We start from the raw sequence: 19012 nt of genomic DNA on the forward strand, positions 1-19012 counted from the left end.
GAATCCTTTGTTTGCATTTGTGTGTGCCTGCTTGCTTTCTGTGTGTGGGTGTGTGGTGTGTATATGTCCATTAATATTAAGCATCTTGCCATTTACCTCTGCAGAATGCAGTGGTAACTAGCAATGCACACTTGACGTAATCAAGAGAGTGTCATCTTTTATTAACAATTATGATTTTCTCCCCTCACTTTCACTTTTAATCTACTACGAGTGTGAATATTCATGTGTACTGTTTTATTTCTACGCAAAGTAATTTGACCCACCCTATGTTGTTTGCTTAGAGTGATAATGCTGAAAATTTAATACGTTCGGTTTTAGAAGACAGTATTTTTCTGGGATATTATGTGGCTGGTTTTCACTCATCAGGTGAATTATTGAGTGCCCACCCTGTGCCAGGTGCCAGCGACCTTTACTTCCACCTTAGGTCTAGGATAAAAGTGAAATTGTGCATATATTAAGGGAAAAAGAATCAACACCCATTGTGCATTTCGGTTTTGTCTACATCAGGCCAGCTGGCTCCTGAGCTTTATTGATTTCATGACTTTTAGGAGAGAGAGTTCCCTGCAGTTACCTGATAGGTCCAGGGTAGGAAAGTGTTCTTCTTGGTCCCCAGCAGTATCTCACTGAGAGATAGTTGTGGCCGCTGGGAGTCTTGGAAAGAGCCACACCTGGTACTGCCTTGATTGTGTACTCTGTCATTGCGTCTCACTGGTTGCTGTCCTCCTTTTCCCACCCTCTGACAGGCAAAGTTTCTTTTTGCCTCCTGGTTCCTACATCCCAGAGAGATGGTTAATTATGCTTGAGTATAAGGAAAGCAATCAGGGTTGAAAATCTCAAATGCAGAAAAGTGGTTTCATACTCAAGAACTACCTCCCTTTTGTGTTAGTACAGCACATGTATCTCCATCTAAGACTTATTCTACAGAGATGGATTGTAAGCATTAAAAAGGAACCAAAAAGAAGGAAAAAACCCCTCTAGATTCTGAAGATGGCTGCAGTGGATGCTTCAGTACAAATTTGAAGCACAAAGGGGATGTGAGGATATCACATGAAACTCTTCTTACTTAGAACATGAGGATGTAAAAAGGGCGGGGAGGAAGCACCCATTCCATTTTAAGAGAAGTGAACATTTGACCTGTCACCTTGGTGAAGCTAAACAAAGCTTATCTTTTTGGTTGACAGCAGAGGGGAGGTTTAAAGTCTCATGGGAGGAAAGAAGGGTTGTTCAGTCATTTATTGAACATCTTGAGATGAGCCACTGAAATCCTTGGTGGCATGTCTCAGGTTGCTCAGTCTGTATATCTGTAGTATGCCCTTGCATATGCTCATTCCCACCGAGGAAGCCTGTGGCGTGGTTTCTTTCCTCTTATGTTTTCCTCTTTGTCTTGGTGCTTTTGTAGACAAAGGCATGCTGTAGTACTTTTGTACAAACTTCCATGTTTGAAATCTTGTCACACAGCACAGGTTGTAAATAAGCATACCAGGACTTGCTTAGTGGGCTGGGAATCAAGGTAGATATCTGTCCTTAGGGGATCGCAACCCAAACCTGTCAGCTCACCTCTCATCCTTGCTGGCAGAACCTAGATTCCACATAGCTGTTCGCTGTCCAGGTAGACTTGAGTTCAGGGGACACATCTTGACTAGTCTGAGCCAATAATTGTACTCCTCATGGCAGTTAGAGGTCCAGGTCTGGCGAATTTGACAATACAGGAAATCTTGTGTGGGTGCTTTTGGAAAGTTTCCTTTTGTTTGAGGGAGGAGAGATGTAGAGTTTCTATTTCTTGTTGTGGTCTGTGTGGCTCCTTGACTGTGGCAAAAGCCATCTTTGATCCTTGAACTGGCCTTGGAGGACAAACCAACAACAGAGCTGAAAGCAGGATGGAGAGAAGGCATGTTTGATGATTTGGTTGAGCTGCTGAATTTAACCACCATGGACTCATTCCACCTCAAGACTTCTTGTTATGTGTGAGTGAAAAATTCTTAAGCTGTTTTGGATGAGTTTTCTGTGTCCTACAGTCCAGTGTATTCTACTTGATAAAAAGTCTGTTACCTATCCATGTAGGACAGTTATAAATAAAGTGAGAAAATGGTGAAAATGCGTTTTGCATGTGTAGCATACACGATTAACACAAACATTGTCAATATTACAACATTCTGTAGACTCCCGTGTTCTCACACTTTGCACCTGCATCATTTTTGCCGGCAATTTTTTCCATAGCAAGGGAGCAGGCCATCAGGATGAAAATCAGCCGTTTAAAGGCTGTTGGGTGGGGGGGTTTCCAGTATTTTCCAGTATCTTTTTTTTTTTAAATAACAATTGACTTGGTAAATCTTATAACTTAATATGAGGCAGACATTTCTGATAAATTTATTTCTTGTTGGAATCGACAAATAAAATAAGTCAGTATATTTTCCCTTTGTCTTATTTTCCTAAGATGCTCCAATCTAACTTTAATGCTTAGTGAGTCTTCATCTCAAATTCCAAGTAGCTCTATGATCTAGTTTTTGCCAGTTGGTTTTCTTTATTTGGGTTATTTTAACAAGTTGGGAATCGCTATCACATCCTCATTGGAAGTACCTAATCACCTTTGATTTCATTATAACTTAGGAAACATTTTTGATTTGTTTAAACAAGTATCCCAAATATCTTGTAATAGAGCCTATTTATTTGAGTGTATTCATCCATTCACCACACATTTATTGAGCTGTACTGAAAGCCAGCCAGGCAATTAAATATTTTTCTCTGGTTTGGGTATAAGGCACAAATAAAGTGCCAGGAACTCAGAATTGTGGGTAACAGAGCATTAAGTTAGGGGAAGTCATTTTTCATTGCTGTTCCAGGGGAGAGTTTTCAAGCTGACTTAGAAGTATTGATTTGAGGGACGCGGATGATTTTCATCTCCTTTTTCCATCTCTGAACTGAATGTAATCCCTTCAGAGGTTGAAAGTTAGAAAAACTTTATAATCATGAAAGGACGGGAAAGGAAGACTTTCCTAGGCAGCACAGTACTGAAATCATTATTCAAGAGCGAAATTCTACGGCCAAGAAATAGTTTATTTATGTGTTATGATTCTTATCTCACTTTTTCCAACCCTAAAAAGAAGGTTGAAATCCATCTTTTTCATCCTTTTGCCATTTGCTACTTTGAAAGGAGTTTTTTTTTTTTTTTTTCCTTCTCAAGAAGGAATAAAAACAATTTCCTTGGATAATGCAGTTACAGTTAGGGGACAGTGTTTTTCCTGTGAGTTTTCTGCCCTGATAGAGGCTTGGGACATCATTGCTGGAAATGAGATGCTGAACTCAGATAGGAGTTCTCTATTGTGAGGACTCTAGAATCTAAACAACAACCACCCAGTTTGAACAGTTTCTTGATTGGCTTATTATTGCTGTTGTTACTGAGTCCACACTCATACTGCTCGAGGCATGACAGGCCAGTAAATCAAGAAACAAATTGTTGGTGCAAGCAACAGTGACGTGACTTTATTCAGACAAAAAGATTTTGGACTAGAGTCCCAAAGAACCATCTTACCTGAGTTAGGATTCAGGCTTCTTTGATGCTAAAAGGAGAGGGGGTGTGGTTGGTTGTTGCTAACTTTGTTGTGCCCAAATCCTTATGCTTCTGTTTGTGTAGGTCTGGTCACAATGTTGCTATAAACTTCCAAGAAGACAAATGTTTTTCTGTGTTCTGCAAATTTTTATCTCTATATGAGTGGAAAAGTGTTAACCTTTAAAGGTCAGAGCCTCGAAAATGGGCTATCCTGTATATTTCAGGTTATAAGGCAACATTCTTCACGTGTAGCAAAGAGAATAAAAAGGTCAAAGTAAAAGAATCAGATCCAGTGTGGAGCCAGATTTATTCTTCCCTGTTCCACCGCTATTCCTGGTTGGGAAGCACATACTCTTTCTGGATTGGACAATTTGATCCTCCCAGTGGGCCAGAGAATCTGAAAAGACCAAGTTAGTTTTGTCTTTTGTGTGTCACTGTAAGCCTTGTTAAGAAGCCATGGCTTATCTTCCCTAAACCAGACTCAGCTGACCTCTTAGGATTGGTTGTTTCTGTTTTGTTTTTGTTTTGTTTTGTTGAGTTATTTGACAGTGTAGTGCCTTTGTCTTGAGCATCCGATGAATCCCAGGTGGCTTAGCTTTAAAGAGAACTTGCACTAAGTAGCAGGGAGAAAATACAATCATCCATATTAATGATGAAAAACAAATCTCAGGAGGCTTTCAGTTGTAGTCTAAATCTTTTCTCTTCAGGTGTTGAGTGAGGTGTAGAATTTGAAGGTAAAAATCCTATATCACTTTTCTCCATAACTGGAAAGTACTTGGCTTTGGCCCTGGGCATGATTTAAATATACATTTAAGTGATACTTTGTAAGTGACTTAATTTTCAGAGTTTGAACTCACTTGCTAGGTTGGCTTAGCAGCCCTAAGCAGCATTAGTGTTACTGTATGACATTTACAAAAGATTGAGCCAGTGGTAAGCCATGGTGCTAAAATTCTGAGAAGGACCTTTCAGGTACCTGAAATACATGTGTACATGCCTCCCCACCCCCACCAGAGAAGTCCTGTGTTGAGGTTGTAAGATCTGGATCTGGATTTAATTTTTGCAGTGTTTCAAACCTTTCTTTTGTTTCTTTTGTCTTTTTTTTTTTTTTTTTTTTTTTTTTTTGTCTTTTTAGGGCCGTACTCTTGGCATATAGAGGTTCTCAGGCTAGGGGTTGAATCGGAGCTGTAGCTGGTGGCCTACACCACAGCCACAGCAACGTGGGATCCGAAACTCATCTGCAACCAACACCACAGCTCATGGCAATGCCAGATCCTTAACCCACCGAGCGAGGCCAGGGATTGAACCCGCGTCCTCATGGATACTAGTCGGGTTCATTAACCACAGGACCACGACAGGAACTCCTTTTTCTTCCATAAAATAACCACAGGGTTTTCTTTCTCTGTTCATCTATTTAGAAGTAAGTGTCAGTTTAGTTGTGGTTTTGAATATGGAAATGCGTTCCTCTGGAGCCACGTGTGGACCTGTGGGTAGTTCCAGAATGGAATTGCAGTTGTTACTGTATATGACCCATCACACGGAGGATCCTGACCCTAGCATCATGTCCTGAACATCCAGTAGCTTCAGAAAACACTGCTGACCCACCAGCCAAAGGCTACTTCCCTGCCCTTCTCTCAGCTTGGTCACCAGGTGGGCAGCAGGGAGACTTTAATGCAAAGGACCTTTTCACCTACTCAGGTTGCCTCTCGTGTTGCTCCTGCAGAAGGTTAATACATTTTCGGTGCTGTTACTCAATGAATCAGTGATGAACTAAGATAATCGCAGAGAGCTCCTTAGGAAATCTGTCCCTTGGTTGTACTCAGAGATCCCTGCAGAATTTTGCTGTGTACCAGAGGAAAAACAAGTACCTGCTCCTCCCAACCAAGATGCCCCATAACTATAACACCGCCCTCAGTTGCTGAGGGTAAAGCAGTAGAGATCAAAAGGCAGTTTTGAGGAGACTGTCCTATGACGGTAAATACTCATTAGTTGGCTGTGTTGTGAGGCATTGCCTGGGAGTGTCTAAGATTCAGAGAATATATAATTTCCCTCCTGGGTGTCCACACGGAGCTCCTAGGATGCCTTATTGAAAAGTTAGTAAGCGGTTATTGCAGTGCTTCAGTACTTTTTAGCTTGCAGCAGAGTTACCTGGAGGGCCTGTTGCAACACAGATGGCTGGATTCCACCCCAAACACTTGGGTAGGTCTGGAATAGGGCCTGAGAATTTTAATTACTAACAAGTTCTCAGATGATGCCCAGGCTGCCAGTCTGGGAACCATATATTGAGAACCATTGTTCTTTCTGATCTTCCCTTTCTGCTCAGTCTGATTTTGATGCAGCAGATATAAAATTGGGCCTCTTGAAAACATTCACCCTCACTGTTAACCTGATTGTTACATAATTATATTTGGATTTTGACCTTATAACAAGTTGGTCATATTTGAACTTCACCTTAATTGTAAATCTATATTATTTGAATTCCTGGTCCTGAAAAAAACCTTGCTTGAACTTGAAATTTGTGCTAGAATGTCTTAGGAAGAAAAAAAAAAATCTAGATTCCTGGTAAGTGTACTCCACTCTAGTGTAATTACATTAAACAATTACTCCACCAAAAATTGCATCTACACTCAAGATTATCTGGAAGCTAGGGAAAAAAAAAAAAGAGTCATGCTCGGGCCCCATCCCAAACTGGTTGAATCTCTGGGAGTGAGCACCAAAAAAAGTTTCTCGAGGAAAATTTTTTTTTTTTTTGGTCTTTTAGGGCTGCACCCATGGCATATGGAGGTTCCAGGCCAGGGGGTCGAATTGGAGCTACAGCTGCCAGTCTGTGCCACAGCCTGCACCACAGCCACAGCAAAGTGGGAGCCAAGCAGCATCTGCAACCTACACCACAGCTCATGGCAACGCTGGATCCTTAACCCACAGAGCAAGGCCCGGGATCGAACCCTAGTCCTCATGGATGCTGATTGGGTTTGTTGACCACTGAGCCACAATGGGAACTGCCTCTGAAGGGATTCTAATGGGCAGCTAGGTTGAGAAGCCTAGTTCTAGGCCTCTGGGGAGAAAAGGGAGCAATAGAGTGTGTCCTTTACACTTGCTTTTACCTGATGTTCTGCCTTCTTTTCACTGTTAAGCAAATTCTCCTGTCATTATGCTATGTCACACCCCTGCTTCACCCTTTATTTCAGGCTGGCTAGCCTCATCACATTGTGTATCATTTTCTCTGCACTTAGGAAAGCAGTCTGATCGACTGTTCACCCAAGTGTATGCAATGAAAGGCCTTTATTCTTAGGGTTCAAATTATTTTACAATGAGATTGTTTCATTTGGGGTCTAGCCAGTCACCCCCTCTGCACTCCAGCATGAGCATCGGTTTTAGGCAGAATTCGCTAGTCTCCCTTCCTCACCTGAATAAAGGAACAGTCAGGCTATGTTTCCAAAGCTTTCTGAGCCAACCCTTAATGCTGGAGGGAGGTTTAGGAAAGAGCCAGGCTCCCTCCCTCATTGTCAACAGAATGAATGTTGTCGAATCACTTGATCCCAGCTCTGTGAAATAATACACAGGAGGAATTTCTGCTTTATAACTTAATCTGATAAACTCTACTTGCTCCAGCGTGTTGGATTCTCTGTGTGTTCCTCTGCTACCGCCAGCATAATCCTAGCCTTATGTGTAGCAGCTAGCATGCAAAGCTGAAAACTCCAACCCAGCCTTGATGCAGACTTCAAACAAGAGCTACTTTGGAAAGCTCTGTGATAATGCTAGGCACTTAACATTACTGCTGCTGGGCTCCTAAGAGGAGCCAGGAAGTGGCAGATCCAGAAAATCCCATAAAATTTCCTATTGAGCTTGGGCCTGAAGCAAGTGACTGCTGCAACCAAATAAAGCAGAACGAGTTTAACTCTTGCTTTTCTTGTATCTCCTTTTCCCTGTTCTCAAACATTATATCACTCCTTTCCTTTTCTCACTCTTATTTTTTCCATTCATATCTTTTCTGTGTTTTTCTCTCTGCTCCAATCCATCTATCTCTTACCTCTTTGTTTTCACTTTTCCTATGTGTTCTCCTGGTTTTCACTTTTGAAGAGCCAAGAATCTTGTATAATTTGAGAATTATCCAAACGTTGGGATATTTATCCAAAGCGAACATTGCAACCTGAAATGTTGCTCATTTTCAGTCTTAGCAATTTCTAGGACCCAGTTGGCTGGAGAACAAGCTACCAAGAGCACCTGTGCCTTAGAACTCATCAAAAGAGGAGAATTGAAATAATACCCTTAACCCATTGGGAGCCCCGGACAGAGGAGATGCTGATACAGTCATGGAATGACTGTGACAGTTTTCCTCTTTCATGCTTATGGCAAATATCATAAAAAGATCTCAGAATTCTGATCTTCTGCTTTTTCTTAACTCAGTACTCTATGGTATATTTTGGTCACTAGACAAGATGAATCCTTATCTTTGTTAGTGAAAGTTTAGAGGGAATTTTGGGTGAGGGAAAAATGTTATAGAACCAAATCTCATATTTTCAGAGCCCTTTTGATTCACCGTTGAAGATTTGTGCCGAGAGACCCCCCCCACACCATCATAGAGATTGCAGCCCTTTCCTTTACTGACTGTTAACCCATACATGTGATAAGAACAAAATTTCTAGAGATTGTAGTAGAGAAAGAGTAATTTCAGTGAGTTTAAGAAAAGCCGAAGACCGATTTGGGGTGGATAGTGTATCATTCCAGAGTTTCAGTGCAGGTTGCTGGTTTTATGGGGAGGTCAGTGGTTGGACAAACGCATTTCCTAGAATCACATAGGGCACTTAAAGTGTGGAACGCTCTATGTAACACCCCAGAGGTGAAGACGTTTATCAATTCAGGTACACAGGTGGCAGTCTGATTATTGTGAAGACGGCGAAGAGATTTGACAATATCAGAGTCTGGGCACATTTGAGCAGTAGCGGCTCATTGTTCTAGAACAAATTGCCTCCTGGCCACAATTTATTGATATGCCCGATGACTCAACACAAGGCACCATTTATCTGTTTTTCTTCAGTTGACCATTGGAAGGCCTCAAATATTTGTGTGCATTAGAAAGGTTAAAGCGACAGACTTAGGTACAAAGTACGGTGCATTTTTACACATCCACCTCTTGTCCTTCTTTAACATGAATGTTTTGCTCAAAACTAGTATTTTCTTGTGTGTAATATAAGCAGACTCATATGCAAACTGGCTGAGAAGGTGTGTACTCTGTTATTGTGTCATGAATGGTGGCAAGTGTGACATCTCTGTCATTGCCTTCTGCCTTGTGTGTCTGGGGAGATGGCTGACCACATCTCTGAAACAATAAGCTGTGGCTAAATTAACAGAAAATAGATACCTGGACATGGAACAAAATATAAAATATACAGCATTCCAAAAAAGTATGCAGATTCAATTATTGAAACTAGATTTAGGGCTAGTCATTGTAAAGATAATCTGTAGTTAAGTCCTTTTGTGGTGATCCCCCCCCTTTTATATTGGCCCTTAATTTATTTTATTTTATTTTTACGTTTTTTTCATTACTCAAATAAATTTATCACATCTGTAGTTGTATAATGATCATAAGAATCCAATTTCACAGGATTTCCATCCCACAACCCAAGCACATGCCCCCACCCCCCAAACTGTCTCCTCTGGAGACCATAAGTTTTTCAATGTCTGTGAGTCAGCATCTGTTCTGCAAAGAAGTTCAGTCTGTCCTTTTTTCAGATTCCACATATCAGTGAAAGCATTTGACGTTGGTGTCTCATTGTATGGCTGATGTCACTTAGCATGATAATTTCTAGGTCCATCCATGTTGCTAAAAATGCCATTATTTCATTCCTTTTAATGGCTGAGTCATATTCTATTGTGTAGATGTACCCCATCTTCTTGATCCACTCCTCTGTCGATGGATATTTAGGTTGTTTCCATGTCTTGGCTATTGAAAATAGTGCTGCAATGAACATCGGAGTACATGTGTTTTTTGGGAGTCATAGTTTTCTCTGGATAGATGCCCAGGAGTGGGACTGCTGGATCAAATGGTAGTTGTATTTTTAGTTTTCTAAGGCATCGCCACACTGTTTTCCCCAGTGGTTGCACCAATTTACAATCCCACCAACAGTGTAATAGGGTTCCCCTTTCTCCACACCCTTTCCAGCACTTATTGTTTGTAGACTTTTTGATGATGGCCATTCTGGATGGTATAAGGTGTTAGCTCATCGTGGTTTTGATTTGCATTTCTCTAATAATGAGTGATGTTGAACATCTTTTCATGTGTTTTTTGGCCATCTGTATGTCTTCTTTGGAGAACTGCCTAGTTAGATCTTCTGTATAGGCCCTTAATTTAATCTGCAGATGAGGTATATTCTTGTGAGATTAAATCACTCCAGTTTATCCTACTGAGGGCAAATTACCAGGCTAAGTACCTTAGGGACAGTGACAAGGAGCTTTGTCTTAGGTGCTCAGGAAATCTGTGTTCACTTTTTATACACATTAGCTCTGTTTTAGTTGGTCTGAATACTTGAAATTTTGGAAAAAACTTTTTTTTAATTTAACAATGATTACATTAGTATTCACTCCTTGATTAAAAGAAGTATTGAGCGCTATAATGTAGTGAAGGAGGATAGCAGTATTAAGGATACCTATAGTTTCTTGCAGGCATATAATGGGGGCAACAGACCAGAAAACCAGTGAGCAGTAGTGAACGCTAGGTGTCATTGCTCTTGTGAGTGGGATGACTGCTTTAACTGGACCCTGTGAGGTGTCCATGCTTGTTAAGGAAGCTATCCTGAAATAGAAATAGTGCCGCCGCGTCAGCACCTGGCCTGGAACGATGGCTAATAGGACTAACAGGGGCTCAGTTTTTTCGTCTGAAAAAGGGGACCATAATAATCCCAGTCCATTGAGGTTTTTGTTTTGTTTTGTTTTGTTTTGTTTTGTTTTTTTGGTCTTTCTTTTGCTTTTTAGGGCTGCACCTGCGGCATATGGAGATTTCCAGGCTAGGGGTCTAATCAGAGCTGTAGCTGCCGGCCTACGCCAGAGCCATAGCAACGCCAGATCCAAGCCACATCTGCAACCTACACCAAAGCTCATGGCAACGCTGGATCCTTAACCCACTGAGCAAGGCCAGGGATTGAACCCACAATCTCATGGTTCCTAGGCGGATTTGTTAACCACTGAGCCACGATGGGAACTCCCATTGAGTTTTTATGAGGACTCACGAGACTAACGCACAGAAGTGGTGCGGCAGTCTTGGTAGCTGAGAAGCCATCAGTGATGAGAGCTGTCCCTATCTATGACTTCTCCTTTGTTCTGTACAACAACCCTTTGAAGAGAAAAGTGCTTTTCTTTATTTTGCAGATGTTTAGGCAGGTTAATCTGTCCAAGGTTATCCCGCTAGAACTTGGTAGGGCCAGGCTTTGAATCTAGAGGTCTGTCTCCTGGTTACCTTTTGTTCTCTTTATGCTACTCTGGAGACCCAAGATGATTCCAGCTGCTTCCTGCTTCATTATCCCCCTAAATACTCCACTGAGAGGAGCCTGCAGTTGCCTGCCCCTCCTCTCCCTGCCTCCTGGTCCTGCCATGAGTCACTGCCAAGCCATTTGTGTCAGAGAGGGAAATGGGGGCTTGCTTATCGCATGTAGTAATTTGCTGTGTGTTCTTGCTTATTTGCCAGGGACACCAGCAGAGAAGTGTTCATCAAGAGGCATCATGTTTGTTAAGGGACCGCATGGTGTATTTTAAAAGCTCTTAGCTCTCTCTGGCATCATTGATTGTGCGTTAGCATAAGAAATAAAGCGACACTGAGCCTTTTATTAATACTACACATGTTTTCCATTTAACTTTGACTGGTTAAATCTGCCATAAAATGGAGGCTTGAAAACCAGCCTCCCTGGGATGTGTGGCTACTTTTACGCTAGTTATGCTGAGGGTGTTTATTGAACTAGGGTCTTAGATCCTCTCTGCCTGCAGCTAAGATCCTCTACCGGATTTTCTCTTTTGCTTTTCTCTCTTGATGGCATAGATTGTCTTGTTTCATGATGCATGCTGATACAGATAAATCTTGAAATGGGAGCTGGTATTTGACAACTGGAGAACATATACACGTCCTCCTATATTCTGATTTAAGCTTGCGTATGTTGTATGTTTGACAAAACTGAGTGGCCAGTGCTTGAAGTTGACATGAAATTTGAGGAGTTTGTGGCTTGTCATTTGGGATGATTCTTAGAGATTATGTATTTATTTTATAGATGAAGAAACAGGTCTGAAGGGGATGATGGTGGTTGTGATGACAATGATTATAGCAGGGAAAGCACTAACACTTTTTAAGATGGACACTCTGCAAGATGCTTTATGTATTTCCTTATTTGGTCCTTTCAGTGACTTCATGAGGCAGACATTTGTATGACCTCAATTTTACAGATGAGGTGCAGAGAGATTCCATCATTTGCCTAAGACACACAGCTGGCAAGTGGTAGAGCTGGAATTTGTACCGGGCTGTCAAGCTCTGTCAGAACTTTGGCCTCAAGTCTTCTTGCTGTAGCTTGTATGTGATTTGCCCCAAGTCATGAAGCTGTGCAGTAATAATCTCAGTCCAGAATCCTACTCTTCTGAACTGAACTACATCCTTAATTTATAAAATTCTTTCAGCTGAGGAACCGTAGAAATATTGCTAGATAATGTAACCAAATAAAAAAGCAGAAACCCAGCTGTTATGGGTAAAATGGGGTGTGTGGGGGGGATTAACCATTTGTTCCATTTATTTAGCCTTTCCATTTATTTAGCTTCCTAGAAACCCACATGGGGCATACTTTTAAAAACATAGCTTTAGGAGTTCCCGTCATGGCTTAGTGGTTAACGAACCCAGCTAGCATCCGTGAGGACGTGGGTTCGATCTCTGGCCTTGTGGTTAAGGGTCCTGCATTGCTGTGAGCTGTGGCATAGGTTGCAGATGTGGCTTGGATCCTGCGTTGCTGTGGCTCTGGCGTTGGGCTGGTGGCTACAGCTCCCATCAGACCCCTAGCCTGGGAACCTCTGTATGCCACGGTGCGGCCCTAACAAAAAACCCTATGGCTTTAGTTAGGGACATGAGCTTCAGGTTGATGTTCTTTTGGGTGCAAGTAAAATTATAATAGGGATAATTTGTTAGCCTGATAAGATCTGTCCCATTATCCCTATTTATGTCTCTACTGAAGCAAACTCGGAAGCTTCTGTAGTTGCATTATTCTAGGTTTGCAGGGTCTCTGGGCAGAGTCAGAATCAGGTATGTGTTGGAAAAACGCCTTCCCGAGATTCAATCCAGGGCATCAACCCCCTCACCTGCTGAAAATCTCTGGGCTGGAGTTAGCTTTCTGATCTGCATTATCTAGTGGGAAGTGAATTGCTGACCTTTACTGCCCATTTTTTTGGTTGGTTATTGTATGGTACCCCAGGACCATCACTCTGAATATAACTTGTATTGTAATTATCTGATTTTGGCTCTTTCTCCTTCACTGGACTGTGACCTAGTCTTCTCTCTGTCTGCAGTGCTGAGGACTATTTAGCAATAGTTTAATAAATGTGGGTTGAATTTTTTAAATCACTTTTTAGGGTTCTAGACTGTAATCACAGATAAAACATCAAACAGGTGACTATGACTTGACCCCAGAATGTCTCTATAACACGACCTTATTTTTTGTCTGTTTCCAGGTAATGGAATAAAAAGACAAAAGCTAATTTAGTTGGGATTCTAGTTTGGCCAAAAAAAAAAAAAAGGAAAAGAAAAAGAAAAAAAGGCGTCAGTCTGAGGCTCATATCCATTTTGAAAGTTACAGAAAAGCCAACGATTTTGTTTTTAGACTTTTTTTTTTTTCTCTCCCAGATTAAACAGTTTCTTCCTCTGTAAAGATCGTTGGGAGAAAAAGTACCATGAGAGTGTTGAATGTTAGGAAAAGTAGGCTCAAGCTAGGAGAATCACTTCAAGGTCTCACGTCTATCCTTTAGTGGCTTACTAGGGGTCTGGTAGTTACCTGCTTCCTTTTCTTTTCTTTTCTTTTCTTTTCTTTTCTTTCCTTTTCTTTTCTTTTCTTTTCTTTTCTTTTCTTTTCTTTTCTTTTCTTTTCTTTTCTTTTCTTTTCTTTTCTTTTTGCAGGTGAAGGAAGTGTAGCAGGAGAGTGAACTATATAGGGCCCAGGAGTTTGATGAGGGTGGAGGAAGGACTGGGAGATGTAAAGAAGGCATATGAAATAGGAATCAGTCTTCACTATTGGTTCTGAGCGTGATCCCCACACTGACAGCTTTAGCATCCCCTAGGAACTTCTCAGAAATGCAAATTTCCCGTTCCCACCTGCAGCCTACAGAGTCCAAAACTGTGGGCCGGCCCCATATTATGTATTTTTGAAAAGTGCTACTCTACTAACTCTTCCCCTTGCCCAATTTAAGCATTCCCAATTGATCCTTGTAATATCCTTTGAGTAGGTTTCAGTGAGTTGGTGGGTATTAAAGGAGGACTGGTGGGGAGAAGTAAAGAAATCTCCTTGTATCCAAAGGCATTTCCCAGAGTTGAATGTACATGTGTTATTAGTGTCTCTTGCTTTTGTTCAGATTAAGCTCTGAAACAAAATTAAGATTCTCGTCAAGCCTTGAATTTATTAATAGCTGTTTCACTTGTTTAGTGCTCATATAAAATGTCTGATATCTGTAGAGGAAGTGCTTCATAAAAATGCACACTTCTTAAGTGCTCTACTAGGAGAAGAATTGTAAAGCTCACAGGATGTTAAGATGATGCAAATAAATGTAGTTTTGTTGAGCTCCTTTCAGTGTAATAAGTGTGGTGGTTAAGAACACTGGACTCCACAGCTTGAAGGGGCTTCCCATTGGTTAGATTTCAGACGATTTGGACATTAAAAAGAATTATTGCAGTTGAATGTAGAACACTGAACGAATAAAAATCCATGAATCCATTGTGACAAGCGACAGAGAGAATAGAGAGAGAGAGACTCAGCACCACTGGAAATGACTGAGTTCTGCCAACTCTTACTCGAAAACTTGCAAATTAAAGGAAAAGAATTAAGCATTTTCCTTACCTTCTAATGAGACACTAGAGTTCGTCTATGGTGAGGGAAAGCTGTACTTTACAAAAGGATACCAGCAAATAAAATATGGAGGAAAACAATTAGAATATTAGCATCTGCAACTTGCAGTGCAATATTTGACTCAGGCAAGGGTAATCAGTGGAAGGCAGAACCATTAGCGGAAAGGATGTGGGGGAACAGAATAATCTTGTGGCATCAAGGAATACTTCACAGATCATTTGCAAAGCGTGAAGTGTGTCTTTATAGTGGTGGTCACCTCCTTGACTAAGTGGTAGGATAGCCTCTTGGTGTCAGGTAACATGAAGTACTTGTTAGAGAGTCACATTATTGACACTATGGTGAAGCAATCAGGCACCTTTAAAATGTGGAAAGTTCTCAAGATAACTGGTCTGACTTCTTAAAAAAAAAAAACTCATGAAAAATTAATTGCTAGTGGGTATTCTATATTACAAGAGACTGAGGAAACACTAACCAAATGCCGTTCATAAATATTGACATTGATTGGATCTGACTTAAAAATAATAATTGCTATAAAAGATATCATGGGACAGTTGTGGAAATTTGAATATGAACTGGAAATCAGATCATATTAGGAGCTTACTGTTAATGTCTTAGGTGTGATAATGATATTTTGGTTGTGTTAGAAGAATATTTTTATTCTTGACCGATGCCTACATTTTCAGCATGAAATTGTTATAATATCTGCCAGTTGCTTTCACATGGTTCTGTGAGTATGTAGGTTAAGCAAATTTGGCAAAATGTTAGCAATTTTGAATTGAAATAGTAGGCATATGAGCGTTCGTTTTGTATTTTTAGTACATTCGAAAATTTTCTCAAACTACAAAAAAGGGCTGACCGTATTCAGATATTCACTATGTCACTTGCAAATGATATAGCCTTGGTTAAATTTCTTATTTAATGTTTCTCAGGGTCCACATCTGTAAATTGAGTGTAATAATAGTATTATCATTACACATTCTTATAACCCCCACGTTGTTGTTGGGGGTATTGAATGATATATTTAGCATATAAAGCACATTACTGTAGTGTATAGTTTGCAAATGCCTTATACAAACTAAATGATCAATAAATATTAATTTTTGTGATAATGGTGGGGACTATAAGAGTTAATACCTTAGTTTAATATTACTGACACAGCGTAGAGAACGGTGGGGCATGTTCTTAAACTTTTGGATGATAACTGGACTCATGAAAGCTATGGATTCCCAGAAAATTTTATGTCATTTCCCATATTTATAGTTCATCCATGCATTCCTGTTTCAGAATGCCTTATCTAGAAATGTAGGTTATATTTAAGACTACTGAGGAGTTCTTCTTGTGGCTCAGCGGTAATGAACCTGACTAGCACTCCTGAAGGTGCAGGTTCGATCCATGGCCTCACTCAGTGGGTTAAGTATCTGGTGTTGCCATGAGCTGTAGTTGCACAGCTGCAGTAGGTTGCACATGCAGCTCGGATCCTGCATTGCTGTGTCTGTGGTGTAGGCTGGCAGCTGCAGCTCTGATTCAACCCTAGTCTGGGAACTTCCATATGCCACAGGTGCAGCCCTAAAAAACAAAAGAAATACCTTATTTAAAAATCTGTTTTTGTCTCAACAGGATGCTTCAATTTGGAGAAAAGTTCATTGGAGTTAAAGACAGGCTTGCCAAGAAGTGAATGAAATTCTAGTATGAGAGAGTTTGGTTTTTTAACAAACTTGTATCAGATAATCATGTCCCAATTAGTTCGGTTGTCTTCAGAGATATCTTAGAGCACTGGGTAAATATTGAGCTTATTATTTTGTTGATAGCATCCTCTGTAAGAATTTCGTTCAGAACCTCAATGTGAGTTAGTTTTTAGAAACTATAGCTTATTCTGATGATATGAAGTGAGTTATTAAAATTAGTTCATTTTTGATCACAGAATTTTGTGACAAGGAAGTGGTGGGAATTTTTGCCCCTTTGTGAGGCTTTATGTTGCAGTTGGAAATTTTGAAAGAAGATTTTCAAAAGTAGTTTGCTCAAACTGTCCAACCTTCAGCCATTGGTAATGCCAACGTGTATCCCTTATTTTACCTATTTTTGGATGTGTTGGATGTATTTTCGCTAGGATCGTACCTTCAGTCAGTGATTCTAAAAGTTAAGTGTTTGAGCTTTTTGTCTCATGGATATGATTCTGGTCTTTTGCTTCAAAAGTGCATCACCAAAAATAGACAAATGCAGAAAATCTTAGTGTAATGGCTGGCCCTCTGCTGGCTGAACATCCTAGCTCAAAACTTCAGAAGTATAAAACATCACTATACATAATGGTGAGGGTTTACTCAGAGCTGGTCTCCAAGGTTAGGTGGAGTCTTGCTTGTAGTTATAGGCTGATTAAGAAGGGTGTGGGATGGTGTCCAGGCAGAGTATGAGTAAAGGGCTTTTTTTTGATACCCATGTCACACTCACAGGTGATTCTGGGCTCTTTCTGGGGTAAGTTGTGGTTGTAATTCAGTAGTTAGGTTGCAAGCCTGGAAGAGAGGGGGAGGCATTTTGAATTTGAATACTGTTGGACTTCAGATTTTCCAATGGAACTGCAGGAGATGGTCAGTAAATATCTTGTGGGTCAATGAAAGGAAGGATATTAGGTGAGTGTCTTTAGGGGTCGACTGAAAGAAATGGATCCCTCCAATTTCAGTAGAGGGTCATTTATATTGGAATGGAGAATAGTGACAATTTGGGGGAGAGACTGCTTGGGGACTTGTTCCTAGGGCAGAGTCTTAACAACAGGTGTGTACGAGAGATCAAAACTGAGGAAGTCTGTTGGAGAGGATCATAAATTCCACGAGGGCAGGAAACGTGTGTGTATTGTTCAATGCTAAATATTTGATGTGATGCCTAGTAGGTGTGCATTAAATATTTGTTGAGTGAATGAGTGTGTTGAGTAGATTAATAAAAGAATGAATGTTTCTAGACAGGGAAATACGTTGGGAGAATTACGCGAATAGGCCCACAACCAAGATTTAAGATCCCTACCTAGGGTTTTCAACCCTTGAATACAATCTTCCTTTTAACTTACATCGGTCAGTGCTAAAGAGAGTGGAAGTGGTTTATTAAATACTTTGCTTTGGAAGTGGTTTATTAAATACTGCCTTTGTATCATTTTAGAGTGATTAGTTATTAAGCATGAAGAAATAAATAGGGAAAAGCTTACATATTGGCCAATTCCTGTTATTCTTCCTGTTCTGCTCGTCATCATTTGGCTGACTGAATAATGATGATGATAAAGCTGAATGAGTAGAATGCTTGTGATTTTTAATAAACCCGCCATTCTACTTAATGGGCTGAAGTTATTAGAAAGAATAGAAACCCCAGTTAATCATAATATAGGCTACCTATTTAGGAAGGGAGATATTTCAAATTAAATTAGCCCTTCCTTTGCATTGTACTGCTTGAGACAGTTTTCATTTTGCCCACCCAGCCCTTAAATTACTATTGTTAGAAAGAAACCAATCTTACTGATAACTGAATGAACGAAATTAAACACACATACACACAGAGTAACCCAAAATGCATCTGAGAAGGTTATGGTCTTCTGGCTTTTGGTCATTCTTTGAGGCATTTGTCAATGATGGGTTCTCCGGATAAAACTGTCATGGTTTTCAGAAGTCGTCCCAAGACAGCTGAGAGGAAACATGACAGACACTGGGAAGAGACCCTCTCTCAGATGATGAGTAATATATATTTTATACTCATATTAATATTTCATTGGTGAGAAGGTCAAAATCTACATTTAAATGGAAATATTTAAAAAGCAGAAGCACAATATTTGACTAAGTGAAGCACACAGGGTTTTCAAGAACACAAGCTGTACCCCTGGGACCTCAGCTCTCCGGATATGATGTTTGTCAGAGCATGCTGGAATGTTTGAATTACTTTAGTCTTGCGGGTAGATCTTAGCCTCAACATTTGGGAATCTTAGTTCCCCCACTCCTCTCCAATTTGACCCTGAGTTGTGTCACATACTCCCTAACATCATGTCTTGTGCATATGGCCTCATTCAATCCTGTAAAATCATTTAAATCTCTAGAAACTCATTTTACTCATCCAATGAGATGGATATATTGGGATTGTGAGAGTAGGCAAACAACAGAAGCTTTCATTGTAAGTAATGGAAATGCCCACCTAACCAAGTGTCTTGACAAAGAGTTGAGAGTACGACTCCCCAGGATTGATTCAGAGACTCAAAAATCCAAGCTCTGATAAGCCTTCATTTCTCTTTGCCTTTCCGTGTGTTTGATTTCACTTTAGGCTTGTGACCTCATGGTTGTAAGATGGCTGCCATGGTTCCAAGTGTAATGTCTTCACAGCATTCAAAAAAAGGGAGCATGCAAGAAGGAGCAAAAGAATCTTC

The 19012-nt window shown here is 40.5% G+C and overlaps 1 protein-coding gene across 7 annotated transcripts in view; it reads left to right on the plus strand.

Annotated features, from left to right (window-relative positions):
• AUTS2 (activator of transcription and developmental regulator AUTS2) overlaps positions 1 to 19012 on the plus strand; it is a 1184853-nt gene that overhangs the window by 219916 nt on the left and 945925 nt on the right.

Source organism: Sus scrofa, chromosome 3 (assembly GCF_054392235.1).
Source record: "Sus scrofa isolate SSC_HxYL_T2T_F1_AM1 chromosome 3, Sscrofa_HxYL_maternal_Yorkshire_Landrace_v2.0, whole genome shotgun sequence".
Lineage (NCBI taxonomy): Eukaryota > Metazoa > Chordata > Mammalia > Artiodactyla > Suidae > Sus > Sus scrofa.